Source organism: Balaenoptera physalus (assembly GCF_965194825.1).
Source record: "Balaenoptera physalus genome assembly, chromosome: 18".
Taxonomy (NCBI): domain Eukaryota; kingdom Metazoa; phylum Chordata; class Mammalia; order Artiodactyla; family Balaenopteridae; genus Balaenoptera; species Balaenoptera physalus.
Window position 1 is genome coordinate 53,100,369 of NC_138899.1, and position 27,582 is coordinate 53,127,950.

The following is a 27,582-nucleotide window of genomic DNA, read 5'->3' on the forward strand; positions in this document are numbered from 1 at the left end:
AAATGGAGGCTACTCTAAGTAGCTTGCTAAAGTAAGAGAAAAAGAAGGATGGAAATTCTGAAGGATAACTGCAGACTTACTGTGCAACAAATATACTACATGGATGATCCTCAGGAATGACTAATAGACCCTTCGGGTAGTTCTGAGATTCTGTTTTAACTTATTTAATAATTAGCACTGCAGTAGATATTTAAGATATGAACATTTTGGTTCCTGGTAATGAAATAAGTTCTTCAGAAGTTTCATTTATGTACAATTATTCATGCCCAGGTAAAGTTGGTAGTTCCCTACTGTCTTGCACTCTGATTGCTATTCTCAGGAGTTCTACAAATTTCAACTGAAGGTGGTTGAGGCAAAGATCCATATCTTACACTTTTAAGAGAACTTTACTCTGAAATCCTGACTCAATGCCTACTTGGTGATTCCAACTGGACCACTTTTCACTTGAAATCTAGCCTTGAGCTCTAAGCAGTTTGCTCCTTGATGATTCTCCTGCGTCCTCTGGCTGCCCCTTTAGTCTTCTTGAATCAACAGTATTCAACATTCTTCCAATGATTGCTGGTCTATTTCATTAATACATATTTGTGGTGGTTTTATTATGCTGTAATCTTTCTCAGTACTCCTTTTGTATGTCCATCATACTAAGTGGTCTCCCCTACCACCTTAAAGGGACAGGGATGCTTTCAGTAAATTTGGGGCCAACTTGTATTTTGCCTTCTCTCTTTTTATTTCATTTCCATGATAATTTTTATATTTTAGTAATATCTAATGGATTATTTGCTATAAATAAGTAAAATATCTGTCCTAAGTACATCATATGGTAGACAATATACTTCACTTAAAATGTGATATATCTTAGAATTATTATGTATTTTTTAATGTACAATTATGATATGATAGACTATTGAAAGACAGTCATGGTGGTGTCTTGGTTTAACATAATGGCAATAGAGTTTGAAGAAAGAAAATGGCTTTACATCACTAGTAGAATGAATACCTTTTGGCAATAGATTAAGTATGAGTTCTGAACATAAGTAAAAATTTAATTCTATCTTAAGTAATTAGTTTCTTAAGGATGAAGAAATCAAGTTGTTTGTGCTAGTATTGAATTAGATACTCAAGTACCTGGGAAAAAAAGACAATCAGTACATACACATTTAAAGCTTGCAAAAATCTTAAGTGAGAAACACGTTTGCCAAATTTTGGTATAGAGGTGACATTTAAAATCACAAAGATAGATGAGCTTGCCTAAGAAGAGAGAAGGGGCAGATATTAGTAGATGCTCAGAACTTGGGTTCAGCAACTGAACAATTAGTGATCTGGTGGATGCTGCCTGCTAATATATAGTCTTTTTAATATGATTCTAGTCTGGAGGGTTTTCAGGTCGTATCATCTTAAAGAATTAGAACTCTGAGTTTTTCCTATTTTAGGGAGTGTATTTATTTTTGAATATTGTTATTTTTCAAAAGAATGGTCAGGTTTATTTTACATTATAACAATTAACATTTATTTCATCTTTGCTTAATTTTCAGTTTATCAGCTACCATGAAACAATTTGCACTATTTGATGCTTTTTATACTTTTACAGCATGCAATTATGAAGAAAAGATACTACTTTATTTGTATTTATGAAATGTTAGATTTTTAGATATTTAAACTGTACTTAATTTAATATAAAATAGTGACTTAATATAAATATATTTAATGATAAAAATCATTTAAACTTTAAAAAAAATTATTGCAGTATAGTTGATTTACAATGTTGTGTTAGTTTCAGATGCACAGCAAAGAGAATCAGTTATACATATACATATATCCATTCTTTTTTTTGTTTTTTTAGATTCTTTTCCCATATAGGTCATTACATAGTATTGAGTTGAGTTCCCTGTGCTATACAGCAGGTTCTTATTAGTTATCTATTTTATGTATAGTAGTGTGTATAAGTTAGTCTCAATCTCCCAATTTATCCCTCCCCCCCATCCCCTGGTAACCACAAGTTTGTTTTCTACATCCATGACTCTACTTCTGTTTTGTAAATAAGTTCATTTGTACCCTTTTTTTTCAGATTCCACATATAAGCAATATCATATATTTGTTTTTCCTGTGTCTGACTTATTTCACTCAGTATGACAATCTCAAGGTCCATTCATGTTGCTGCAGATGGCATTATTTTATTCTTTTTTATGGCTGAGTAATATTCCATTGCATATATGTACAACAACTTCTTTATGCATTCCTCTGTTGATGGATATTTAGGTTGCTTCCATGTCCTGGCTATTGTAAATAGTGCTACAATGAACATTGGGGTGCATGTATCTTTTTGAATTAGGCTTTTCTCTGGGTATGTGTCCAGGAGTGGGATTGCTCAATCATCATCAAAAAACCTATAAACAATAAATGCTGGAGAGGGTGTGGAGAAAAGGGAACCCTCATACACTGTTTGTGGGGTTGAAAATTGGTACAGCCACTATAAAGAACAGTATGGAGGTTCCTTAAAAAGATAAAAATAGAACTACCAAAGCATTTAAACTTAAATATCAGCAGCAATTAGGTAACTTAATACAGTTTTATCTGGATGTTGAAGATATTTATTTTAAAAATCTACATGATATGTTTGGAAAGAAATTTCCAGGAAAATTCCATAGTCTCCTTACAATTGTGCTGAGAGATACTGGGAGATTATGAATAGTAAGTAAGAAGGAAAATATATCCTTAACAATTGAGGGGATGGTAACAACAGAAGGCAGACCTGAAATAAAGAATATATTTATGTTATGGGGTAGGTTATTAAACAGTGTCCTTTGGAATGCCATGAATAATTATTCCAGAAATTCCCTAGCCAGGTCCATTTCACTCTTGGAAACTTGAAGCCCTCAGTTCTTACTAGGAGTTCTGGTTAACTTGCAAAGAATCATCCAAAATAAATATTTATTACAACCAGGGTTAAAAAAAGAAGATAAGATATTTCCAAGGTAATAATAGTGCAGGGACAGGAATGGGAATTGGGTTTCAATTCTTTGTGTGTCCTCCATTTCCTGTCATGGGAAAGGAGACTTTTTATAAATGGGGCTTCTCTATGTAGCAAAAGTAGGGGGTCACATAATTCAGCACTTCTTGTACAAATCTTTTATATTTAGCTTGTTATAGTGTCTCTACAGTTAATTTCAGAAAGGCCAAAATATAGATGAGTCAAATCTAAATTAAAATTCTAAAACTGAAAAAAAAAATCTTTTATTCCTCTTGTCTTACCTGCTTGATTTATCCCATTGGATTTCCCATTGGCCTTTATGCTTTGATTCTTGCTATTAGAGAGGGGAACTAATTCATAAGTTTTTTTATCCAGAAGACAAACTCTCCCAGATAGGACAAATCATATGTTTGCTGATATTTACCCTTTAGACCATTTTTGACATTTAATATTTAAGGATTTCTCTATTTCATACACATCTGAGTGACAACTCCTAACCTTTTTTTTATTTGGAAATCTATAATTATTGTACATACTGCCCCCATGCGGGACATTCTGGAATACGATAAAATGAGAGTTGGTTACTCGGTTAATGTTTTATCAATATGTCCCATTTTATTTTTATAGCAAATAACTCTTTATGATTTTAGTTGGGAAAAAAGCAACAATACACAAAACACTGAAAATCAGTACTGAGTTGTAAAATAGATGAATATTTTACTCACCTTTCATCCTGTGAAAATGCATAAGATCGCATGATTAATAGAAGACTTCAGCAAAATTCCTCAAAACATTTCAGTCAAGGGTATCAATTCACAAAAGATAGCCACACTAACTAAAAATATGAGCTTAGCTATTTTGAATGTGGGTGCATATGTCTTTGTGTAAGTGTTTTTTAAATTTTGGTAGGCAATTCAATTGTAACAAATGTACTACTAAAGAAATAAAACACGTGCTCAACAAAAATTGGAACTGAGTGCTGTGCTTAATAACTAAATCATAAATTTTATTTCTGTGAAATGTATTGACACATGCGATACAAATTTAACTCTTAAGTAACCATGCTATTTAAAGATATACAAGTCATGTTATTTTTATGTTGATACAAAGTTTTAAGAAAATATGCTGTTGGTTAATGAAATTATGAAGGAATAAATCAAAGAGCAATAATCTTGTGATAAAGTCATTTTAACTTCATTTTTCTCACAATAATATAGTATAGTCTCGTAAAAATTTCACACAAGGTAGGAACATAATGAATGTGAAATTTGGTCATACTCTAAAGTTAATCCCCAAGAAAATTCAATTTATTAAAATCTTGTTACATGTGTTTACTGCTATATATGTTTACATATATTTGTCTGTTTAGCTCTACACTAATTGGGTAACTATACCACATTATTTTGTACACTTCCTTTTTCACTAACTAGTTTGTGGTTATTATGGTCAACACAAATAGAGTTAGGTAGCTATATAGTGATTGCAAAATATACTAGAGCAATTTCTTTGGGGAAAAATATCTATCACTGCAAAAATGTCTGTTATTTAATTTGTAAAATAGGTTTTATTCTATTATGGATCATATCAGAGTGTTTAATGAAATAAGTCATAGTGTGAACTTAAGAGAGGAACCTATGTTTGCCAAATTTATTTTTGGCTTGAGATTCTTCTTTCTTTCTTTCTTTCTTTCTTTCTTTTTTTTTTTTTTTTTCTATTCCCACTTATTTTTGGCTCTTGGGGCAATGTCATCTTTTCTATATGAAAAAAAAGCAACAAGTTCAGCACAAAACAGAAATCTGAAGTGTAGAATAGGACAAAACCAGGGTAGGGGGGAAAAGGCAATAGTAAAAGCAAGAGATGAGAGGTTGCCAAAAGATTAAGCGTGTCCTGTCACCTATCTGGGGAATGATATTTAGATGGCAGCACATACCTTTCCATATATGTACAGAAGGACTGATTTTTTTTTTTTTTTTTTCTGTAAGAAAAGATAGGGTTGTGGAGGGGCTTTCTTGAGGTTTAGGGACCAAGGCTAGTCTCTCTCTTGCTCCTCTTGACCCCTTTTTCCCGCCAGGGTAAAGGAAGGAATTCAACATTATGAAGAAGGTAATGTGGAAGAGGGAAGGATCCCCCTTGACAAGGTGGGGGTCAGACCCCTGCAAAGGAAACCACCCAGGACAGAGTTTGGAGGAGACTGAAAATGGAGATAATACTGTTAACACCTCTCCAGAAGCTGAGAGAGGAGTGGGGAGATATCTGGAAACTAGGATTTCTATAGCCTGGATGCCCCTCTTCAAAACCCCACCCCTTCCTTGTAGGGACTTTTACCTGCTGCTTGGTTTCCTTTCCCCTGGGCTACCACACAGGCCTAGGGTGGTGGTCATCTGTCTGGGTTGTCAGGCCACGGTTCTAAATGAGATTTGATGAGACCTAGGTTCTTGATGAGTTATCTTGAAAACGAAGTGGGAAATGTTAACTGGACAGATGGGAGGAATGGGCACCAGAAGGAAATACAAGGTTACCCAGAATGGCAGAAATGGTTCTGCCAGAAGTGGAAAGAGAGAGGAGACATTCAACAAACAACAAATATTTATTGAGTACCTATTATGTGCCAGGCACTGTTTTAGAACCTCTACCCACCTCCCAAAAAAAGAAAAAAAAAAAAAATTGAGTCAGAAAATGCAAATTCTGAGGGAGAGGAAAGGGATGATTGAGGAAGAAGGCTGAGGGGACTGAGAAGCCGTAGGTGATAGGGTTCGGCCTTAGGCCTCCTCTTCAGCCTCCTCACCGAAAAACTCTTCTTCTGCAGTGGCATCTTGCTACTGGTGGTATTCAGAGACGAGGTCATTCATGTTGCTCTCAGCCTCCGTGAACTCCATCTCGTCCCTGCACTCGCCTGTGTACAGTGGAAGAAGGTGTTCCAGCAGAACATGGCAGAGAACTGCACTCAGGTGAGCTTGAACAACTCCTGTATGCCGTGCTCTTGCTGATGAAGGTGACCACAATCCTGAGGCCACAGAGTGGGATGTTGCAGACAGCCATATTGAAGTTGCTGGGGATTGATTCCAGGAAGTGGCTACTGCTCTTGTTCTGCACATTGAGCTTCTGCTCATCCACCTCCTTCATGGACATTCACCCATGGAAGATAGGAGCCAAGGTGAGGTGCCAACCATGGTGGGAGTCACAGGCAGCCATTGTGTTCTTGGCATAGAAGATCTGCTGGGTGAGCTCGGGCACAGTGAGTGTCCGATACTGCTGGTTTCCACCTCTGGTTAGAGGGGAAAATTCAGGCATGAAGAAGTGAAGACATGGGAAGGACACCATGTTGACCACCAGCTTGCAGAGGTCAGCATTGAGCTGGCCAAGGAAGTGGAGGCAGGTGGTGACACCACTCTTGGTGGCCAGGATGAGGTGTTTCAAGTCCCCTTAGGTTGGCATGGTCAGCTTGAGGTTGCGGAAGCAGATGTTGTAAACGGCCTGGTTGTGGATGCAGTAGGTCTCATCAGTGTTCTCCACCAGTTGATGGACAGGGAGGGTGGCATTATAGGGCTCAACTACAGTGTCAGACACTTTGAGTGAGGGCACCACACTGAAGACTTCATGATGCCATTGGGATACTCTTCACGGATCTTGCTGATGATCAAGGTTCCCATTCCAGAATCCATGCCCCTACCCAGCGAGTGGGTCAGCTGGAAGCCCTACAGGCAGTCACAGCTCTCGGCCTCCTTCAGAACGACATCCATGACTGAGTTAACCAGCTCGGCCTCCTCTGTGTAGTGGTCCTTGGCCGAATTGTTGCCTGCCCCAGACTGACCAAAAACAAAGTTGTCTGGTCTGAAGGTCTGACCAAAATGACCTAAGTGAACAGAGTCCATTGTCCCAGGTTCTAGATCCACCAAGATGGCATGAGGAACATATTTGCCACCTGTGGCTTCATTGTAGTTCATGGAGATGTGGTCTAACTGCAGGTCTCTATCCCCAAGATAGGTGTCGGTGGGGTCTATGCCATGTTCATCACTTATCACCTCCCAGAACTTGGCACCAATTAGGTTGCCACACTGACGGGCCAGGATGTGCACAATTTCCCTCATTGTTAGAATTTATTCTAATTTTTTTGCTTGCCTCAAGGTGTGTATGGGGCAAGAAAATGATATGTAATTAGTTTTTCTCTGCTGTTTGTCACAGGCTGGAAGGATGGAACGGGCCCCGGAGGCTGGAGAAGCAAGATACGAAAGCGGCATCAGGAAGGTTCTGAGAGGATTTTTCTTTCTAATATCACAATTACTACCTATAAGAACTGTAATTCCATTTTCTAGAAATACATTTTATTATTGAAATTATTTTCACATTTTAAAATGTGTTATATATTTTGAAATAGTGTCTATAAAAGTTCCTATCTTTAAAAATTCTTGCTATTGATGTCACCATATATATTTAATATTTGAAAGAGATAGTAGAAATATTATAACTTGTTATAATATTTTATTTGTAATCATTATAGCACTATTTAACCTTTCAATATATTTATTTTCTATTATTTTGTCTTTATTTGTAACAAAACTTTCTTTGTAGTAACACAATTTTGAAATTGTCCATTGTTATAGCTTGACTACACACCAATTTTTCATAGATATGTTTCTCATTATCTTTACTTTTCAAATATGTATTAATCGTAATTTTTACTAGACCCTTAAATTGGGTTCATTTAAGAGTGTATATTGTAATACCCATATAATTTAGGCGAATATTGGGTTTTTTTTTTTTTTGCTTTTTTAAGTCATTTATACTTTAATTTCTAAATTAATTTCATTAAGATAATATTTGTTGGAATTCCTGAATGTTATTTCTAGGCATAAAATATAGTTAGGCTTTGTAAAAATTTCATGGAAGCTTACATGCATGATTTATTCTCTATAAGGTGTAGATTTTAGTACAAAACAATATTAAAATTAATATATATTGAAATTTTATTAAATATTGTTTATTTTTATCTCTTTGATATGTCAAGGGCTGGAAGGAATAAGTTAAAATACATTAACAAACATAAAATGTTTCTTCTGTTATCTTTGTACTCCCTATACTTTTTTTACTGAGTATATATGTGATGTGTATATGTCTGTGTTTATTTTCCTTATACAAGTTTCAAGGAAATTAAAAGTTTTTGTAATTGCACATTTTAAATAATGACACTTTTTTCTGTGAAAAATTGTTTTTTATATTTTAATTCAAATATCTCAGATATTAATATGACAACCAATTAAAAATTATCCTGTTCTACAGTTGTCAATTTTTAATTTTTTCTTTGTTTTAGTCATTGCTCTTGTGGACATCAAATAGATTTGACTTTTACTTGGTCTTATATTACCCATATGAGAAAAATCTTCTTTAAATACATATTATTATGTAAAAATTTAAATTGGTGTTAATTCTAAGTGGTTTTTAATTTTTAAAATATTGTTGCTTCTGCTGGTAATGTTGTTTTATGGTTCCTTGCTTTGGTTTTTTTTTTATTATTATTATTTTACTTTTTAGGAAGTTATATTTTCTTTGTCAAATTATATCCTACATATCTTGTTTTTATTCATAGTGTTTTTAACTCCAAATAAGTTTATTATTTTCCTAGATATCTCAACAACTCCAAATCAGAAATAAAACTGTTTATTGATTTCTAGTGATTAAAAGGAAAAATTAATACATACAACAAATCCTCACAAACCATCCCTTTCTTTTTCTATTTTTCCAAAGGTTAAAAAACTTTTTCCAGCCTATTTTAATCACACGCCTAGAAAATTTAATTACCTTTTAAAAAATTCCTTAAGTTTTATTTGTTTTTAAGCAGAATTATTTTTGTTTCCTTCTATGAATAAATTAAATTTATACTTATCCATTGTTCTTTTGCTATCATAAATTTCAAGGCCGTTAAATCTTATCTCAAATCATTTATTAGTTGTGTTCTGTTTAGTATACTATTTTGCTGTACTGGGATTTTGATCTTGACACATTTTTTTAAAGTTACACTGCAAGTCTTTGAATATCTCAAAAAAAAATATTCTATTGGAATTATGTGAAAATGCTATTGCTGTTATTATAGAATTCTCAATTTTATCCTGGGGGAGTAATTGACAGTGAGGGACAAAGGGGCTTAGACCTGAGGTTGTGTCTGAGCAGAGCAAGGGGAGCAATTGCTGACAGCTGCACAGGCAGCTCACTGGTGCATCAAAGACAGCTCCAAACTCTGTGTGCAGCCAACATGAGCTGACAGCCCACATGGATCCCACTCGCATCAGCACTCCTTCCCACTGGAGTAAGGGTCCCGGTACTGGGAGAGGGGAAAAAAAACACTTCAAGGGAACAAAGCCAGCTCAAGCCTGACCCTCATGTCTTCTGCTCCAGCAACTTGGAATCAGACCCTGCCACTAATAGGGTGGTGATGGCCACTGAGAAGAGGGGAAATCCACCTTACACCTGGCTCCAGCTCTAGCCCCTTCATCTCCAGCCCCACTCCCTACCAAGTGATAGCTGCCAGCACACACTGAGGATGTGCCTGGTATCCATGTCAAATCCAGCTCTCCCACCAAAGGCAGGATGTTGCCACATAAGAACAGTGCTTGCTTCAAGACTTAATAGGTAATCATTTCACCTAAATTCATAGGGGCAGAGAAAGTTAAGCAAAATGAAATGGCAAAGGAACTGGTCTCAATTAAAAGAACTGAAAAAATAAATAATGAAACAAATAAGCAATAAACTACATAAAGAATTCAAAGCATGCTAATAAGAATGTTAAATGAATTAGAGAAAAAAAGCAGATGAAAACAGTGAGAATTTTAAAAAGGAAATAGAAAGCATAAAAATGAACCAGTCAGAACTAAAGAATACAATAGTTGAAATGAAAAACATACTAGAAGACATTAATAGCAGACTAGGTGATAAACAGAAGTGCTCTGGAAAACAGAGTAAAGGAAATCACCCAATTATAACAGCAAAAAGGAAAAAAAAAAAAATGAAGACATTTCTGAAATAAGATGAAGCATACCAACATTTGCATTATAGGAGTCCCAGAAGGAGAAGAAAGAGACAAGGGGATCAAAAATGTATTTGAAGAAATTATAGCTGAAATTTTCCCAAACATGATGGAGGAAACAGATATCCAGATACAGAAAGCACAGAGGGTCCCCAAAGAAGAATAACCCAAACAACCCACGCAAAGACATATCATAATTAAAATGGAAAAAGTTTAAAAAGAGAATTCTAAAGGAAGCAAGAAAAAAGCAAATAATCTTATACAAAGGAACCCCCATAAAGTTATCAGCTGATTTTTCTGCAGAAACTTTGCAGGCCAGAAGGAGTGGAATGATATATACAAACTGCTAGAAAGGAAAATCTGCAACCCAGGATACCCAGCGAGAGTATCATTACCATATCAAACATGGTTTGAAAGTATACATGAACCTCAATGTTCATTGCTGAACTGTTTACAAGAGCCAAGACATGGAAGCAATCAACAGATGAATGGATGAAGAAAATGTGGTACATATATACAATGGAATATTACTCAGCCACTAAAAAGAATGAAATAATGTCATTTGCAGCAATATGGATGGACCTGGAGATTATGAGGCTAAGTGAAGTAAGTCAGACAGAGAAAGCTAAATATCACATGATATTGCTTACATGTGGAATATTTTTTAAAAAATGATACAAATGAATTTATTTACAAAACTCACAGTCTTGAAGAACAGACTTATGGTTACCATAGGGGATGGGGAAGGGAGGAGAGGAGGGATAGATTGGGAGTTTGGGATTGACCTGTACACATTGCTATATTTAAAATAAAATGCCTTTCCATAAAAAAGATTATCATTTAGAATAGAAGGAAAGATAAAGAACTCTTCAGACAAGCACAAAGTAAAAGATTTTATCAACACTAAACCTACCCTAAAATAAGTTTTAAAGTGTTTTCTCTAAGTGGAAAATAAGTAAAAATCTATAGGAAAGAGAAAAATCTCACTAGGAAAGGCAAATATATATAAGGACTAAGGATCAAGCACTTAAATAAGCCAGTACAAAGATTAAAAGACAAAAAACAACAACAACAATGACAAAAAAACAAAACTGTAAAAACAACTATAACTACAATAAACAGTTAAGAGATAAACATAAATATGTGAAATATGACACCAAAAAGACAAAACATGGTGGAGGAGGATAAAAATGTTGATCTATTAGAATATGTTTGAATTTAATAACTCTCAGTTTAAAACAAGTATACATAGTTATAGGTAAATATATATGAACCCCGTGGTAACCACAAATTAAAAACCTACAATAGATACACAAAAACTAAAAAGAACACAAGCATAATACTAAAGAAATCGTCAAACAAAAAGGAAAGAAGCCAAAAGAAGAAAAAAGAACATAGAACTACAAAAACATCCAGAAAACTAGTAATAAAATGGCAATACGCACATACCTATCAATAACTACTTTAAATATCAATGGACTAAATGCTCCAACCAAAAGATATAGGGTGGCTGACTGGATTTAAAAAAATAAAATAAAATAAAATAAGACCCAGCTATATGGTGCCTACAAGAGACTAATTTTAGAGCTAAAGACACCCACAAACTGAGAATTAGGGGATGGATAAATACATTTCATGCAAAAGGAAACAACAAGAAAGCTGAAGTAGCAATACTCATATCAGGCAGAATGCCTTCAAAACAAGGGCCCTAACCAAAGACAAGGAAAGGCATTATATAATGATAAAGGGATCAATACAAGAAAAGGATATTACACCCATTAACATATATGGACCCAATACAGGAGCCCCTAAATATATAAAGCAAATACTAACAGTCATAAAGGGAGAAATTAGCAATAAAATAATAACAGTAGGAGATTTTAACAACACACTTACAACAATAGACAGTTCATCCAGACAGAAAATCAATAAGGCAATACTGGTTTTATGACACAATAGACCATTTGGACTTAATAGAAATCCATAGGACTTTACATCCCAAAGCATCAGAATACATATTCTTTTCAAGTGCACATGGAATGTTCTCTAAGGTAGATCATATGCTAGACCACAAAACAAGTCTCAACGAATTTAAGAGGATAGAAATTATCAAGTATTTTTTCAGATCACAATGGTATGAAACTAGAATCAATCACAGGAAGAAAAATGGGAAAAGAAAAAAAAGTTGGTGAGTAAACAACATGCTACTAAAAAACAAATGGCTTAATGAAGAAATCAAAAAAGAGATCAGAAAATACATGAAGACAAATGAAAATGGAAACACAACTCTCCAAAATCTATGGAATGCAGCAAAACTAGTTCTAAGAGGGAAGTTTATACCAAGTTTATACAAGCCTTCCTCTAGAAACAAAAAAAGACTCAAAAACAACCTAAGCTACCTCCTAAAGTAATTAGGAAAAAAAAGAGCCAAAATTCAGTAGAAGGAAGGAAATAAAATATTAGAGAGGAAATAAATAAAATAAGGAATAAAAAGAAAAAGGAATAGAAAAGATCCATGAAAAAATGAGTTTTTTTAAGATAAACAAAATTGATAAACTTTTAGCCAGACTCACTAAGAAGAAAATAGTGAGGACCCAAATAAACAAAATATGAAATGAAAGAGGAGAAATATATAACAACATTCCACAGAGCTACAAAAAAAAGCATAAGAGAATACCCCAAATAGGTATATGCCAAAAAATTGGAAAACCTAAGATAAATGGACAAATTTCTAGAAACATATAACTTGCAAAGACAGAATCAAGAAGAAATAGACAATTTGAACAGACATATTACTAGTAGTGCAATTGAATTTGTAATAAAAAAAAAAAAAATCCAACAAACAAAAGGCCAAGTCCAAGACAGCTTCACAGGGGAATTTTACGAAACATATAAAGAAGAGTTAATTCTTATCCTTCACAAACTATTCCAAAAAGTTGAAGACAGAACACACCCAAATTAATTCTATGAAGCCATGATTACCCTGATATCAAAACCAGACAATGAGATTACAACAATAAATGACAGACCAATATCTTGGATGAATATAGATGCAAAATTTCTCAACAAAATATTAGCAAACTGAAACCAACAATATATAAAAAGGATCATACACCATGATCAAGTTGGATTTATTCCAGAGACACAAGGATTTTCAATATTTGCAAACCAATCAGTGTGATACACCACATTAACAAAAGAAAGAATAAAAATCTCATGATCATTTCAATAGAGGCAGAAAAAGCATTTGACACCAATTCATGATAAAAACTCTCATCAACGTTTATATGGAGAGAACATATTTCAACATAATAAAGGCAAAGGCAATTTATGACAAACCCACAGTTAACATCATACTCAACAATAAAAATCTGAAAGTCTTTCTTTTAAACTCAGTAACAAGACAAGGATGTCCACTTTTGCCACTTCTATTACACATAGTATGAGAAGTCCTTGTCAGAGCAATTAGATGAGAAAAAGAAATAAAAAGAATCCATATTGGAAGCTAAGAATTTAAACTTTCAGGTGGCAGGGTACTCTATATAGAAAACCCTTAACTGTTGAGCAGAAAACTCTTAGTCCTAATAAATGAAATCAGTAAAGTTCTAGGATACAAGATTAATATACAGAAAACTGTTGCTTGTCTATACACTAATAATAAATTATCTGAAAGAGAAAGAAAAAAAATTAAAATCATATCAAAAAGAATAAAATACCTAGGAATAAACTTAACTAAGGAGGTGACAGACCAAACTCTGAAAACTATAAAATATTAATGAAGGAGGTTGAAGATGATAATAAAGACATGGAAAGATATCCTGTGCTCTTGAATTTGAAGAATTGATATTGTTACAATGGCCATACTACAATCTGCAGATTCAATGCAATTTCTTACAAAATACCCATGACATTTTTCACAGAACTAGAACAAATAATCTTAAAATTTAGATGGAGCTATAAAAGACCCAGAATTTCCAAAGCAATCTTGAGAAAAAAAGAAGAAAGCTGGAGGTATCACCCTCCCTGACTTCAGACTATACTTCAAAGCTAAAGTAATCCAAACAGTATAATACTGGCACAAAAAACAGATGTATAGATCAGTGGAAAGTAATAGACAGCCCAGAAATAAACCCACACACCTGTGGTCAGTTAATCTACAACAACAAAGTTAATCTACAAGAATATATAATGGAGAAAAGATAGTCTCACCAATATCTTGTGCTGGGAAATCTGGACACATACATGTAAAGGAATGAGGTTAGAACATTTACTCACACCATATACAAAAGACAATTCAAAATAGATTAAAGACCTACATGTAAGACATTAAACCATAAAACTCCTACAAGAGAACATACGTAGAGCACTCTTTGACATTAATTGTAGAAATAATTTTTTTGGATCTATCTCCTAAGGAAAAAGAACCAAAAGTACAAATTAACAAATGGGACTTAATTAAACTTAATAGCTTTTGCACAGCAAAGGAAAACATCCAGAAAACTATAAGACAACCTACAGTATGGGGGAAAATATTTGCAAACTATATGACTGACAAAATGTTGAGATCCAAAATATAAAAATAGCTTATACAACTCAATATCAAAAAAATAAACAGTCCAATCAAAAAATGGGAAGAAGACCTGAATAGACATCTTTCCAAAGAAGACATACAGATAGCTAACAAGCACATGAAAAGATACTCAAAATCACTAATTACTAGAGAATGCAACTCAAAATAAAAATAGGTATCACCTCACACCTGTCAGATGGCTATCAGCAAAAAGACCACAAATAGCAAATGTTGGTGAGGATGTGGAGAAAAGGAAACCCTTCTATACTGTTGGTGGGAATGTGAATTGGTGCAGCCACCATGGAAAACAGTATGGAGGTTCCTCAAAAAAATTAAAAATGGAACTACCACATGATCCATCCAGCAATTCCACTCCTGGGTATATATTTGGAAAAAAAGGAAAGCATAAATTTGAAAAGCTACATGCACCCCAACATTCATAGCAGCTCTATTTACAATAGCTAAGATATGTAAGTAACCCAAGTGTATATCAACAAACAGATAAAGAAGATGTGCTATCTATCTATCTATCTATCTATCTATCTATCTATCTATCTATCTATCTACCTACCTACCTACATAGATAAGATGGAATATTACTCAGCCATAAAAAAAAGAAATTCTGCCATTTGCAGCCATGTGGCTGTTCCTAGACAATATGCTTAGTGAAATAAATCAGACAGAAAAAGAATAATATTCTATGTTATCACTTATATCTGGAATCTAAAAATAAAACAAACGAATGTATAGCAAAATAGAAACAGACATAGAAAACCAACTAATGGTTACCAGAAGGGAGAGGGAAGGAGGGAGGGGCAAGATAGGGGTATGGGATTAAGAGACACAAATTACTATGTATAAAATAGATAAACAACAAGGATATATTGTATAGCACCAGGAAGTATAGCCATTATTCTGTAATTATTTTTAATAGATTATAATCTATAAAAATACTAAATCACTATGTTGTACACATGAAACTAATATAATATTGTAAATCAACTATACTTCAATTAAAAAAAAAAAAAAAGAAACATGACCTTTGAGTTAAAACATGATAAAAACTACAAAACTTTTTTAAAAGTAAAAGATATTTTTATATTTGAGGATACAAAACAGTAGGAATTTCTCAGTTGTTTTTCAAACATGTGGGTCTCAATGGTTATGTGATCCATCTGTTCCTGACTTATTTACACTTAACTCACTGTAGTGCTATTTTTTTAAAAAAATTACTTGTCTAAGAAAAAAAGTAATGTAATATCTTTGTATGTTGAAGAATGTGGCCCAAAGGTACAAACTTCCAGTTATAAGATAAATAGGTACTAAAGATATAAATAATATACAACATGATAAGCATAATTAGCACTGCTGTAAGCTATATATGAAGATTGTTATGGTAAATCACAAGGAAAATATTTTTTTCTTTTTTTTTTGTCTATATAAGAAAATGGATGTTCACTAAACTTGTAGTGGTAATCATTTAATGATGCATGTATGTCAAATCATTATACTGTATAACTTAAAGGTATACTGTGTTGTATGTCAATTATATCTCAATGAAAGTGATGAAAATAAAATTTTAAAGCCATCACAGAAAAATGATTAAACAAAGTAAAGCAAAAGGTACAAAACAGCAGGATAAATAAAGCACAAGCACACATCGGAGATGTCCAAGAATTCCAGGTACAAGTGTCAAGATTCTTTATGTTACAGGACATGTGTCATCTTTGGATCATAACACGTATAAAGTATTTTAGAGTCAGGAAATCCTCAGGCTCATCTGAGGAGAGGTCTTTTATATTTCTTTGGTCATGTAACCTGTATCAGGCTGCTAGATTAGGATCAATAGCAGAAACCAAGAGAATATAATAGAAACCACATGCAAACTGTCAATCTATATATTTTCTGTAAACAATGTTGATAAGTTGGTACAGGTTGTCCCTTTGTTTTGGACAGTGGAATATATATATATATATATATATATATATATATATATATATATTATTGAAGTATAGTTGATTTAAAATTTGATTTAAAATGTTGTTAGTTTCTGCTGTATAACAAAGTGATTCAGATATATATATATAATATATATATATATATATAAATATATACATTCTTTTTTATATTCTTTTCTATTATGGTTTATCACAGGATATTGAATATAGTTCCCTTTGCCATAGAGTAGGGCCTTGTTGTTTATCTATTCTATGTATAATAGTTTGCATCTTCTAACCTCAAACTCCCACTCCACCTCTCCCCCTCCCCCTTGGCAACCACAAGTCTGTTCTCTATGTCTGTGAGTCTGTTTCTGTTTCATGGATAAAGTTCATTTGTGTCATATTTTAGATTCCACACTAAGTGATATCATATGGTATTTGTCTTTCTCTTTCTGACTTACTTCACTTAGTATGATAATCTCTAGTTCCATTCATGTTTCTGCAAATGACTTTACTTCATTCATTTTTTATGGCTGACTAATATTCCATTGTATATATGTACCATATCTTCTTTATCTATTCATCTGTTGATGGACATTTAGGTTGTTTCCATGTCTTTGCTATTGTGAATAGTGCTGCTATGAATGTAGGGGTACATGTATTTTTTGAGTTATAGTTTTGTCCAGATATATGCCTAGGAGTGGGATTGCTGGATCATATGGCAACTCTATTTTTAGTTTTTTTGAGGAACCTCCATACGGTTTACTTTAGTGGCTTCACCAACTTACATTCCCACCAACAGTGTAGGAGGATTCCCTTTTCTCCACACCCTTTCCAGCATTTGTTATTTGTAGACTTTTTAATGATGGCCATTCTAACTGCTGTGAGGTGATGCCTCACTGTAGTTTTGATTTGCATTTCTCTAATAATTAGTGATGCTGAGCATCTTTTCATGACCATCTGCATGTCTTCTTTGGAGACATGTCTATTTATGTCTTCTGCCCATTTTCGATTGGGCTGTTTGCTTTTTGTTGTTGAGTTGTATGAGCTGTTTGTATTTGGAAATTAAACCTTTTTTGTGGATGCTGGAATATATTAATCAATATTTAGTGATTCAACTTTGGCTAAGCATCTGTTAGTGTTATGACTTCAAGCATCCCTGCATATAAACACATGTTTTATCAGACCAGCTGAGTCTTACCCTGTACTTACAGAGAAAAGAATTATGTGAACATATTGGCAACATGACATCTCTCAAGTGGGGGACATAGGCATATCCACTCAAAGCTCACAGGATGTGTTCTGATGTTGTCTTGTCTAGGAGTTTTAATTCTGTATTATTACAAATAAGCCATAACTTCATCATCACTTTTAATTAAATCAAATATTATATATTTTCTAGATTACAAATGTCATATGGAATGGAAAATATATGTTCTTCTTCTATCCTAATCTTCATTTGTTTATGGAATTCTACTATAACTGACTTTAAACAAACGGGCTTAAATATTTAACAGAGGTCTCATAAGGAAATAATTGGTAAATGAAACAGCAAAATGCTAGGTATCTACAACTATTCTAAATACAAAAGAATCTGTATAAAAGGAAGGAAAGGACACTTGAAAACGCCTGTATGTTTGCTGATATTCTAAACCTGAATTATTGGCATGATTAAATAATGATATCAATGAACAAATAGAAGTCCGGTACTAATTATACAGCGACTTAATAATTAATCCAAAAATCCTCAATAGGAAAGCAGAATGGGTTACAGGCTTAATCACTATTTTTTGACACTGTTGTATAGGATTTAAGGATCATATGAGATAATGTAGATATGTACTACAAGTTTTGCTTACCACATAGTACATTTAAATAAATGGTAACTATTATTAAAATATTGGAGAAAAAATTCCAAATTCAGAAGATATTCCTGCATTGGGAATATAGAAAGCATGCCTTTATGCAAAGATGTTCTATAGTGTATTAAGTCGCCAAGTGTGTATAGCAATTAAAAGAACATGAAAATAAAGATTTAATCCTGAGAAGTCCTCAATATGGTAGGGAAAGTATAACAATTAAACAAAGGAGTTATTGTAGAAGTTAGAAAGCTGAAAAATGATCAGTAGTGTGAAATTACACACAGATTAAAGGCAGGTATTTTTAAGAATGACATAGTAATCTGCAAGTTCAAATCTGGCCAGGAATCACAGAAAGTTAGGGTGTTCTATTACTTACAATTTATTTGACTATTCTTGGTTTTCTTTCCAACTCAAGAAATCACACTGAAAAAATATATTATTGTGTTATACAGTATTTTCAGTGAAGATATCTAAAAATAATTAAAAACTTAATATTTGGTTTAAAAACATAGTTCTGGGTGCTTTAATATAGAAAAATAGTTTGTGATAATTTTTATCCATTAAATTTCTGCTTAATAAATGTCAGCCTTGGTATTTTCATATCATATGCCTGTGCTGTACTCTTTTTCACTTATTAAACTCAAAGAGCTGTGGCATGCTTATCAGGAACAAAATGGTCTACCTACAAATATCATTGGTTTTGGCTTCCTGAAGAAACTCCTATCCATTCATAATTACTGGGGAATTTCCCCTCTCAAATGGGAAATCTTTCCTGAAAATACCATTACTAACACATATAAAGAAAAATTACTTTTGCCTAATTATATCAATTTTTGAAAATGAAAGTCAAAGCCTCACAGAAGTAGCAAATAAAAGTTATTTCAGTTTAAGAACAAAATATAAGTTGTTAACTTTTAAAAAAGAAAGGAGAAGTGTAGCAGACCAATCAAGTTTAGGAAATTTTATGACATGTCAGCTTATTAGTTATTTTAAAATTGCATTTTATTGCAATTATTGATGTGATCAGACTTTTAAAAATATACAAATGTTTCCAGAAAGTTTGAAAATAGAGTTATATATATCTACTTAATCCATATTGGTGTTAACCATATATCAATATTTGTATTTTATAGCCATAGAGTGTAAAGGACATATCATGTCCTTAAATCCTTAAGTTCTTCAAGTGTTAGATAATAAGTATATAGTGAACTTTGTAAGACATCAATATTTAGTAACAGTATATAGAATTTCAAATATGTTAACATGCTTGGAAAACAGTGAGGAGTTAATATGTGAGAACAAGGACTAATCATATGTGACAAAGTTCTTTCTAATTTTGTTTTTACTATGTTAAATGTAATAATTCTGTCAGAAATGGAATGATGTATGTACACATCAGCACATAAAGTGGCCTTTCGGCAATATCATTGATTTGAAATTTATCAGAAGTATGAATCATGATCTCCAGTTACTTTCCTTATAGCATAATACAGCAACAATGTGTGGTTTTTATTTTTTTATCACTAACTGTAGGAGCAGACACAATAACACCGGATGACATACTCTGCTGTTGGTATTGCTGCTTTCAGTGGCAGAGGTGCATTATGAGTACTGAGTGTGACCATTTAAAAAGTTGTATCTGAATTAAATATCTTTACATTATCTTAACTATATCTTTACACTATCTTATCCATCTTGACAATGGGAGGAAGCATTTAAGCAAATGTCTTCATTAAGACAGCTACACATTTTTGCCTTCTACTTATTAAAAATAAACTACCAGAAGATAAAATATGTTTTCATTGTCTTCTAAGATTATGGCTTATTAAGTAAAATGAAATTAAGTATATGTAGACATGTTACTGAACTTGATGCACTCTACCTATTTTATTTAAATAAAGAAATTACAGGAATAGAAATAACTCTCTAACTGATCCTAGTATTATTATTGTCTGTTTTGATCTTAGAAAAACTTAAGCTATGAATTATTTTCATAATAACCATTTTGACAAGTACCTGGACTTATTCTAAGAAGGAAAATGCATCATTTTGGGTATATGATTGTTTGTTTAAAATGTACAAGAGAGGAGAAAACTAGTACATACTGAGTAGTTCTTATATGTCAGGAATTCTAAAATCTTTTAAAGAGACCAGGTATTCTTAACTTTACTGTGTGCATTGGCAAATGTAATTCACGATGACATTCTGGGGAACTGGAAATGACATGTTGAAGAACTAAGAAAATCTCACCAGCTTTGCAAGCTTCCTTACTCTTAGCCATCATTTCTTTTTAAATAATGAAATAACCATTATCAATCAAATATTTTATAAAATATATTTTTTCATAAAATATTTTGATAAGAATTTTTACAGAAATAAACAAATAACTCTGTTTATCTAAAATTCAATTGAGATAAATCCCAAATTTAGGGTTAATGATATAGACCTTTTTGCTTCACACAGCAAGATCCTTCATTTAAAGTACATAGGTTAGATTTTTCTGATTTTTCTATTATTGATTTTCAAAAAGATAAAGGCAAACTTCCTTTTTCTTCAAAAATGTAATTGCTACTCTTAGCTAAATGTGTTTCTATGTAAAATAATGACAAAATTTTCACATTTATTCTAAAATTATCTTCAAATGGTATTTTAATTTTTTTTGATATAGATAGATTTTTAAGGAGACAATTTACTCTTTCGAAGTTACCTTGATAAACAAAGTTCAATGAATGATATAATATTTCCAGGTAAAGAGAAGATAATTCTATCAGTTTCTTTCAATAGGACTTCAGAATTAGCCTTGTATATGTTTTCTTAGAAATACAATCAAGAACTGATAATATAATCCTCAACCAAATATTAGCAACTTGAATCGAACAATGTTCAAAAGAGAATTATGCATCATGATCAAGTGGAATCGCTCCCATGTAGGCAAGACTGGTTCAACATTTGAAAATTAATGTAATCCATCACATCAACAAACTAAAAAAAATCACATGATCATAGCAAAAGATGCAGAAAAAAACATTTGACAAAATTCAACACCAATTGATGATAAAATTTATTGGTAGACTAGGAATAGAGGGAGTAATTCTCAAATTGATAAAGAATATCTACAAAAAATTACAGCCATCATTATAATTAATGGTGAGAACTGTGAAGCTTTCCCACTAAGATCACACACAAGGCAAGAATGCCTCCTCTTGCCACTTCTTTTCAATATTTTACTGGAAATTCTAGCTTATGCAATAATACAAGAGGAAATAAAGAGTATACAGGTTGGAAAGAAGTCTTTGTTCACAGATGACATGATCATCTCTGTAGAAAAATTTTAAAAATCACCAAAAAATTCCTGAAACAAATATATATTTATAACAAGGTGCAAGACACCAGGTTAAAATATAAAAGTCTTTCCTATATACCAACAATAAACAAATGGATCTTGAAATTAAAAACACAATACTAATACTATTTACTTTAACACCCTCATTACAGAAATGTTAAAGTGTAAATCTGACAAAATATGTGCACAATCTATATGAGAAAATCTACAAACCCCAGATGAATAAAATCAAAGAACTAAACAAATGAAGAGATATTCCATGTTCATTGAAGACTAGTACTGTATCATCAAGATGTCAGTTCTTCCCAAACTGATCTATAGATTCAAGGCAATTCCAATCAAAATGCCAGGAAGTTATTTGATGTAGTTTGACAAATTTATCCTAAAGTTTCTGTAGGGAGGCAAAAGACCCATTATAGCCAACACAATATTGAAGGAGAAGAACAATATTGGAGCTCTTATGCTACCTGACTTCAAATCTTACTATAAAAGCTACAATAACCAAGATAGTGAGGTATTGGTAAAAGAATAAATAACTAGATCAATGGAACAGAAAAGAGTGCCCAGATATAGACCCACACAAACTGGTATTTGACCAAGTAGTAAAGGCAATACAATGGAGCATTGTAGTGGAGTATTTTCAATAATTGGTGCTGTAATAACTAAATATCCACATACAAAAAAAATGAATGTAGATACAGACCATTCACCCTTTTCAAAAACAAATTTAAAGTGGGTCACACACCTAAATGTAAAATATAAACTATAAAACTCCTTGAAAATACATAGGACAAAGCCTAGATGATCTTGAGTATGGTGATGACTTTTCAAATACAACACCAAAGGCACAATCCATGAAGGAAATAATTAATAAGCTGATCCTCATTAAAGTTAAAAACTTCTACTCTGAAAAAGACAGGGTCAAGAGAATTAGAAGAAAAGCCACATTGGGAAAAATATTTCTAAATAACACACCTGATAAAGGACTGTTACATAAAATATACAAAGAACTTTTAAAACCCAACAAGAAAACCAACGACCTGATTTAAAAATGGGTGAAATACCTTAACAGACACCTTACTCATGAAGAAAAGCAGATGATAAATAAGCATATGAAAAGATGCTCCATATTATATGTCATCAAGGAAATACAAATTACAATGAGATACCACTCACTCCTATTAAAATGTCCAAAATTTGGAACACTGACAACACCAAACACTGGAAAGGATGTGAAGCAGCAGGAAATTTCACTCATTGGTGGGCATGTAAAATGGTACACCAACTCTGGAAGAATGTTTGGTGGTTTCTTACAAAATTAAATATCCCCTTACTATATAATTCAGCAACTGAGTTCCTTGGTATCTAACCAAAGGATGTGAAAATTTATGTTCACACAAAAACCTGCACATGGTTTTTATTTTTGCTTTATTTATAATTGACAAAATTTGGAAGAACCAAGATGTTCTTTTAGGTGAACATCCAGTAAGTGAAAGGTTAAACTATGGTATACACAGTTAATAGATATAGCACTAAAAATAGATGAGTTATCAAGCCCTGAAAAGAATGGAGGAATCTTAAATGTATATTACAAGTGAAATAAGCCAATCTGAAAAGGCTACCTACTATATGATTCCAACTATAGTCCAACTAAATTCTGTAAAAGCAAAATTATGGAGAAAGGAGAAAGATCAGTGGTTCACACGGGTGGGTGGGGGAGTGGTAAGGAGGGACAAATAGGCAGAGCAAAAAAGTATTTTGTGTGATACTATAATGGTGGATTCATATCACGGTACATTTGTCCACAACCATAGAATGTAAAATGCCAAGAGTGAACCCTAATGTAAGCTATGGACTTTGGAAGATAATGATGTTTCAATGTAGGTTCATCAATTGTAATGAATGTACCACTCTGATGGGAGATGCTGATAATGGGGGAGGCTATGCATTATGTGAGCAAGGGTTATATGGGAATTCTTTATACTTTCTATGAATTTTGCTATAAACCTAAAAATGCTCTACAAAAATAGAGTGTTAAAAAAAAAAGAATTTCTCTAGGAGGTATGTCAAAAAAGATCTTGCTGTGATTTATGTCATAGAGTGTTCTGGCTATGTTTTCCTCTAAGAGTTTGATGGTGTCTGGCCTTACATTTAGGTCTTGAATCCATTTTGAGTTTATTTTTGTGTATGGTGTTAGGGAGTTTTCTAATTTCATTCTTTTACATGTAGCTGTCCAGTTTTCCCAGCACAACTTATTGAAGAGACTGTCTTTTCTCCACTGCATATTCCTGGCTCCATTATCAAAGATAAGGTGACCATATGTGCATGGGTTTATCTCTGGGCTTTCTATCCTGTTCCATTGATCTATATTTCTGTTTTTGAGACAGTACCATACTGTCTTGATTACTGTAGCTTTGTAGTATAGTCTGAAGTAGGGAGCCTGATTCATCCAGCTCCGTTTTTCTTTCTCAAGATTGCTTTAGCTATTATTTTGTGTTTCCATACAAATTGTGGACTTTTTTGTTCTAGTTCTGTGAAAACTGCCAGTGGCAGTTTGATAGGGATTGCATTGAATCTGTAGATTGCTTTGGGTAGTATAGTCATTTTCACAATGTTGATTCTTCCAATCCAAGAACATGGTATATCTCTCTATCTATTTGTATCATCTTTAATTTATTTCATCAGTGTCTTATAATTTTCTGTATACAGGTCTTTTGTCTCCTTAGGTAGGTTTATTCTTAGATATTTTATTCTTTTTGTTGCAATGGTAAACGGGAGTGTTTTCTTAATTTCACTTTCAGGTGTTTCATCATTAGTGTATAGGAATGCAAGAGATTTCTGTGCATTAATTTTGTATCCTGCTACTTTACCAAATTCATTGATTAGCTCTAGTAGTTTTTTGGTAGCAACTTTAGGATTCTCTATGTATACTATCATGTTATCTGCAAACAGTGACAGATTTTCTTCTTCTTTTCCTATTTGGATTCCTTTTTTTCTTTTTCTTCTGTGATTGTTGTGGCTAAAACTTCCAAAACTATGTTGAATAATAGCGGTGAGAGTGGGCAACCTTGTCTTGTTCCTGATCTTAGTGGAAATGCTTTCAGTTTTTCAGCACTGGGGACGATGTTGGCTGTGGGTTTGTCATATATGGCCTTTATTATGTTGAAGAAAGTTCCCTCTATGCCTACTTTCTGGAGGGTTTTTAATCATAAATCTGTGGTGAATTTTGTCAAAAGCTTTCTCTGCATCTATTGAGATGATCATATCATGATCAGGAGATGTTTTTTCTCCTTCAATTTTTTAATATGGTGTATCATATTGATTGATAAAAACAAAAATAAACAAATGTGACCAAATGAAGCTTAAAAGCTTTTGCAAAGCCAAGGAAACCATAAACAAGATGAAAAGACCACCCTTCGAATGGGGGAAAATAATTGCAAATGAAGCAATTGGCAAAAGCTTAATCTCCAAAATTTACAAGGAGCTCAGGCAGCTCAATATCAAAAAAACCCCAAAAAACCCAATCCAAAAATGGGCAGAAGACCTAAATAGACATTTCTCCAAAGAAGATATACAGATTGCCAACAAACACATGAATGAATGCTCAACATCATTAATCATTACAGACATGCAAATCAAAACTACAATGAAATATCATCTCACGCCGGGCAGAATGGCCATCATCCAAAAATCTAGAAACAATAAATGCTGGAGAGGGTCTGGAGAAAAAGGAACCCTCTTGCACTCTTGGTTGGAATGTAAATTGATACAGCCGCTATGGAGAACAGTATGGAGGTTCCTTTACAAAGTGAAAATAGAACTACCATATGACCCAGCAATCCCACTACTGGGCATATACCCTGAGAAAACCATCATTCAAAAAGAGTCATGTACCAAAATGTTCATTGCAGCTCTATTTACAATAGCCAGGACATGGAAGCAACCTAAGTGTCCATCGACAGATGAATGGATAAAGAAGATGTGGCACATATATACAATGGAATATCACTCAGCCATAAAAAGAAACGAAATTGAGTTATTTGTACTGAGGTGGATGGACCTAGAGTCTGTCCTACAGAGTGAAGTAAGTCAGAAAGAGAAAAACAAAAAACATATGCTAACACATATATATGGAATCTAAAAAAAAAAAGGAAAATGGTCATGAAGAACCTAGGGGCAAGACGGGAATAAAGACAAAGACCTACTAGAGAATGGACTTGAGGATACAGGGAGGGGGAAGGGTAAGCTGTGACAAAGTGAGAGAGTGGCATGGACATATATACACTACCAAATGTAAAATAGATAGCTAGTGGGAAGCAAACACATAGCACAGGGAGATCAGCTTGGTGCTTTGTGACCAGCTAGAAGGGTGGGATAGGGAGAGTGAGAGGGAGGGAGACGCAAGAGGGAAGAGATATGCGGACATATGTATATGTATAACTGATTCACTTTGTTATAAATTAGAAACTAACACACCATTGTAAAGCAATTATACTCCAATAAAGATGTTAAAAAAAATTCTAAAGAAAAAAAGAAAAGAATTGAGGATACATTCTGAGGGCTTCTCCATGAGATCATGCCTAAAGTTATGGAAAGAGAAGGTAAAATTACTAGCATTTATTGAAGATCAGTTCTCATATAGTGAATATAAATTAATTATAATACTTATATAAAATTAGGCTTTTTAATTGTATCATTCATTTGTTTAATTATGTTGTCTTCTTATGAGAATACCATTTCTGAACAGGAACACCTTTAGATAAACAGAATTGGAAAAAGGATAATACCTTATTTTTAATCTCTGATAAGGTTTTTATTTCCCCTTTTCCTATGCAGAATCTATGATTCTTAAGGAGTTTATCTAATGGGTGTGGGGAGAACATGTTTTTAAAATAAACTTTCTATTGTATATGTCAATAAATGCAACTAACAAATATTCAGCTTAAGGTTTTCTGTATTATAGTTTTATAGATTGCTGGTCTTATTTCCTCTGCCTCTGAACATGAGAAGGTGCTTAAAACGTTATAAAGAGACAAAAAATATGACAGCTAATAATCAAGACCAAACAGGAAGAATGATCAGCATCATTGAAAGCTAAATGTCTAAAGCAACCATCATGTAAATGGAAGTATGATTTTTCCCCATTCTGTTGATAAAGGATTTTTTTCTAACTCTGCCAGAATGTAAGGGTAAAATGTGTGTAGGCAAAAGACCTATAAATGAAATTAAAGCTGTGTAAAAAAAAATCTTTCTTCTTAGATAGACTTATTCTCATATGATATGCTAATATGTAACTCTAGTGTCATACAATAGCTTGTATTACAGAGAATAACATATAAGTTGTCATTTTCATTTTCACGTGGAGGGGTGTTATACTCTAATAATATAAAAATATGATAAGGGTACCTAGTCTCTTTTATTCATATGTTTTAATGCACCTAATTTCTCAATCCACATGATGTATATTTAAGAGATGTATTTTCATTTAAGAGAAAATAATTTTTATGTAATTACATTCAAAGAAAGTTAAAACTCTGCTCTAGCCTTAGATCATCATATGAGTGATGTTATGTAGCAATTTTTATTAATGAATAGATATATTCTTGAACTACTAAGCAAAGCAAAGAAGTTCAAATGGTAAATTAAACATGTGTTTCCTCTGATGTTCATAAGTTGTCCATATCCATGTAATTTGATGGAACAATGTATAAGAAAAAGGTAAGAGTGTAGCCTAGTTTATCTGTTGCTTGAAAAATGAACAAATCATAGGCAAGTGTCTTTCCAGTTTAAGTCTGAAATATGAGTGTTATTGGGTCTAAGAGCAAGTTGACAGGCAGAATCTTCTCCCTCGGAGCTCACTAGTAGAGCTCTAACAGGATGA

General features: G+C 33.0%; 1 pseudogene across 1 annotated transcript; it reads right to left on the bottom strand.

The window, feature by feature from the left end:
- Window positions 1-1,819: 1,819 nt before the first annotated feature.
- Window positions 1,820-20,024, bottom strand: LOC309647931 (tubulin beta-5 chain pseudogene; annotated as a pseudogene). Its single transcript has one exon. The product of its transcript is annotated as a tubulin beta-5 chain pseudogene (transcript).
- Window positions 20,025-27,582: the final 7,558 nt, after the last annotated feature.